This window comes from Ambystoma mexicanum, chromosome 7q (genome assembly GCF_040938575.1).
Source record: "Ambystoma mexicanum isolate Mex_15411 chromosome 7q, UKY_AmexF1_1, whole genome shotgun sequence".
Taxonomy (NCBI): domain Eukaryota; kingdom Metazoa; phylum Chordata; class Amphibia; order Caudata; family Ambystomatidae; genus Ambystoma; species Ambystoma mexicanum.
This window is the reverse complement of record NC_090941.1, coordinates 962,024,473-962,028,838: the sequence shown is the minus strand read 5'-3', so window position 1 is coordinate 962,028,838 and position 4,366 is coordinate 962,024,473. Positions and strand designations below refer to the sequence as shown.

General features: G+C 58.4%; 1 pseudogene; it reads right to left on the bottom strand.

Annotated features, from left to right (window-relative positions):
- Positions 1–3,957: 3,957 nt before the first annotated feature.
- On the bottom strand, positions 3,958–4,108 carry LOC138529137 (5.8S ribosomal RNA; annotated as a pseudogene).
- Positions 4,109–4,366: the final 258 nt, after the last annotated feature.

Below are 4,366 nucleotides of genomic sequence, written 5' to 3'. Positions count from 1 at the left end.
ACAGGCGCCCAAGGCCAGAGCCAGGGCCAGCACCCCCCCCCCCCATCCACATGCCCTGGAGATTTAGCAGGGACCCTTTAAAGCTTTTCCCTGTGGGGAGCGATTGGGACCCCACCGGGGCTCCACCCGACCCCCACTGGGATTGGAGACTTCGCAACCAGGCACGAGACAGGCACCCAAGGCCGGGGGCAGTAGCCCTGATCATCTCCCTGGAGCTCTGGCTGGGCCCCCCCTTAGAGCTTCTCCCACATTAAAGCCTTTCTCTCCAGGACTAACCCACAAACACTGTGGAAGCGGCTGGACACAGCGAGCGCATTTTATCCTATGTGGAGGAAAGGGACCCGCTCAGGGCACACCTTGACACAGGCACCCTGTTTTGGACCTGACCGCACGCGGGTGACACTTGCCAGAGTACCGGGAGCTCACATGAACGCCACGGAACCGAGGCCGGTAACTGCGCCATGGCCGCCCTGGAGGCCGCAGGGTGGCACTTCCACTCCGACTATTAAGCCCCCACACAGTGGGGACTTATGGAACCCGACCGGAGACAAATGTAGGAGCCAGCCGTGGCAGCCGCAACTCGGGCCATCTGGTTTGCCGGCCACCACTTGGGTCATCTGGTCCTACTCCCCAGCAGGCGCCGGGCACTTAGAGCCAGAGGCGAGAGCCCCACGGGGATCACCCCCTGCCTCACCGGATAAGTGAAAAAAACTATGAGAGTAGTGTTATTTTACCGGCACCCCGAGGGCCTACCACTTATCCTACACCTCTCATGTAGCTTCACAGTGCCAGACTAGAGGCACGCTTAACCGGGTATTCCATCCCAGTTGATTCTGCCACGCCAGTTCCCTTGGCTGTGATTTGGTACATAATTGGTAGGGTCAGTGGGAATCTCGTTCATCCATTTATGCACATCACTAATTAGATGATGAGACATTTGGCTACCTTAAGAGAGTCATAGTTACTCCTGCCGTTTGCTCGCGCTTCATTGAATTTCTTCACTTTCACATTCAGAGCACTGGGCAGAGATCACTTTGTGTTAATACCCACTGCAGGCCTTCGCAATGCTTTGTTTAATTAAACAGCCGGATTGCCGTGTCCGCACCAGTTCCAAGTCGGCTGCTAGGCGTCGGCCAAGGCAGAACGTCGGTCCCGAACCCCGGGAGGGGAATGGAGAGAGGCAACCACCGCAGATGGGGCGATCCACAGGAAGGGCCCGGCTCACGTCCAGAGTTGGCGCCGCCCTGGGCAGGGGTTGGCAGGGGGAAAGACCTCGTCCAGCGGCTTCGCGCGCCGAGCCCGACCGACCCAGCCCTTAGAGCCAATCCTTATCCTGTAGTTATGGATCCGAGTTGCCGACGTCCTTTACCTACATTGGTCCAACATGCCAGAGCCTGTTCACCTTGGAGATCTGCTGTGGATATGGGTACATCCCTGTGCAAGATTTACACCAGCTCCCCCAGATTTTCAGGGACCAGCGAGAGCTCACTGGACGCCGTCCGAACCGCAGTGCTTTCCAAGGCTCGGGCCCCTCTCTCGGGCAAACCGATTCCAGGGTGCCCTGCCCTTCACAAAGAAAATAACTCTCCCCGGGGCTCACGCTGGCTTCTCCGGGATCATTTGCATTACCGCACTGGACGCTGCGAGGGCGCCAGTCTGCGTTACTCCAGGTTCAGGGATCTGAACCTGACTCCCTTACGATCGGCTGAGGGCAACGGAGGCCATCGCCTGTCCCATCCGAACACCTCTTGGGAGAAGGCTGACCCATGTTCAACTGCTGTTCACATGGAACCCTTCTCCACTTCGGCCTTCAAAGTTCTCGTTTGAATATTTGCTACTATCACCAAGATCTGCACCTGCGGCGGCTCCACCCGGGCTCTCGTCCGGGCTTCTGTGCACATCGCAGCGGCCCTCCTACTCGTCAGGGCTCTCAGCGCCAGCAGGGTATGGGCCTGACGCTCCAGCACCATCCATTTTCAGGGCTAGTTGAGTTGGCAGGTGAGTTGTTAAACACTCCTTAGCGGATTCCGACTTCCATGGCCACCGTCCTGCTGTCTATATCAACCAACACCTTTTCTGGGGTCTGATGAACGTCGGCATCGGGCGCCTTAACCCAGCGTTCGGTTCATCCTGCAGCACCAGTTTTGCTTACCAAAAGTTGCCCACTGGCCACTTGCATTCAATGCCCGGCTCCACGCCAGTGAGCCGGGCTTCTTATCCATTTAAAGTTTGAAAATAGGTTGAGATCATTTCGGCCCCAAGACCCCTAATCATTCGCTTTACCAGATAAAATTGGGTTTCCGTGCGCCAGCTATCCTGAGGGAAACTTCGGAGAGAACCAGCTACTAGATGGTTCGATCTTCTGTACCCAGGTCGGATGACCAATTTACACATCAGGACTTTCAAAGACCTCCACCAGGCCTAGTTCACCATCTTTCGGGTCCTATCACACACGATCATGCTCCATCTCCCTGACAGAGCTGGCGAGACGGGTCGGTGGTGCGCCCACTGCAGTGGGATCCCACCGCAATCGGCACCCGCCAGCCCTCACCTTCATTGCACCACAGGGTTTCATTCGGCCTTTCGAATCACGCACGTGTTAAACTCCTTGGCCTGTGTTTCAAGACAGGTAGGGTGGTTAACCGATATCACCTCAGACCCCTGGCACCTTTTATGGGCCTCCCTGCCCAGCAGCACGACATGCTCGAGGCGCACTGAGGGCAGCCCACCACAGTCTCATTCGGAGCCCTGTCTCCCGTCGCCGCTCTGGCGACATCCAAGAGGGGCCAGGACGGTTGCCGGAGAAGGACATGGCAGCAGTAAATCTCTCTCGGCCCCGCGGACACAACAAAACTGCCGTCAGGGGGCTGTAACACTCTGCCGGAGCAGAGAGCCACTTGCCCCCTGGGGCCTTCCCAGTCGGTCGCGGTGCACTGCCACAGAGGAAATGTGCCCTGCGGGGGCCGGGTGTACCCGGGCCGAAGTCCCGCAAGAGCATCCACCGTTCCAGGCGACCAACCTGCCTGCTGTGTTGAATCCTGCGGGCGGAATGCATGGACCCCACCAGTTTACCTCTCAACGGTTTCACGCCCTCTTGAACTCTAAGTTCTTTACAACTTTCTCTTACGGTACTTGTTAGCCATCGGTCTTGCGCTCGTGTTTAGCCTTAGATGGAGTTCACCACATGCTTTGGGCTGCATTCCCAAGCATCCAAGAAGACCTGATCCCGGCGTGCCAGAGGCCGCTACCGGCCTAATCGATCAGAAGGACTTGAGCTCCCTGAGCGATGGCGGGGAGTCGGTCTTCTGTATGCCACATTTCCCACGCCTGCCACTGAACTGGGATTCGGCACTGGGATCTCCCCTCTTCACTGGCCATCACTAAGGGAATCCTGGTTAGTTTCTTTTCCTCTGCTTAGTAATATGCTTAAATTCAACGGGTTGCCACGTCTGATCTGAGGCCGTAGTCGGGGGAGCACAAAGCTTGGGGCAGCTGGCCTCGGCCCCGTGCAGGGGCTTGTCCCAGCCCCATGCCTCTGCCGCAGCCAAGTTTGTGCTGTCCCGATCTGTGTCCGAAGCCCAGATGGTTGCAAGGCCCGCGCTCCAGGGCCATCCTGCGCTGGCAGCCGTGGGACACCACATACAGCCACACACAGCACAGCCAGGTGCCCCGCGTTAGGGTGAATGTGCACCAGGCTTTTTTAAGGCCTGCTGCTGCCGCTGCTGCCACCACCACCACATCCGGGGCGCACCGGCCACCTGGCCCTCCCGAATCCTGCATGGGTCAGGGAAACTGGGGAGGCCGGGGCGCCCCGGCAATGAGCCTGCATGCCAGGTCCAGGGATCCTGCGTTGGTGCTGATCGGGGGTCTGACCTTAAAGGGACGAAGGGAACAGGGTCACTGCAACAGCCCCAGTCACGCCCCTGGGAGGGAACTCTGGGGCGATTGATGTACAAGCGACCCTCAGACAGCCGTATCCCCGGGAGGAACCCGGGGCTGCAGGGTGGGTTCGAAGTGTTGATCAATGCGTCCTGCAATTCACACCAATTCTTGCGGCTAGCTGCGTTCTTCATCGGCGTGCGAGTCGAGTGATCCACCACCAAGAGTCATAGGCAACTTTTTTTTTGGTCCAGACGTCAGCCTGACCCTGCCGGTGCAAGAGTGGCTGGGGGAGGCAGCCCGCCTGTGGCTAGACAGCCCAGCGCCCTGTCTAGCTTGGCTGAGACCATTGTGGTTTTAAAACAAAAAACAAACAAATCCAGGCGCTCAGCCCGGGAAGCCTGCCCGCCGCCTGCAGCAGCATTACGCTTCCCAGGGGGATGGAGGCAGGCTGCTCCGCCACCACCCCCCCTGACCCGATCTACTC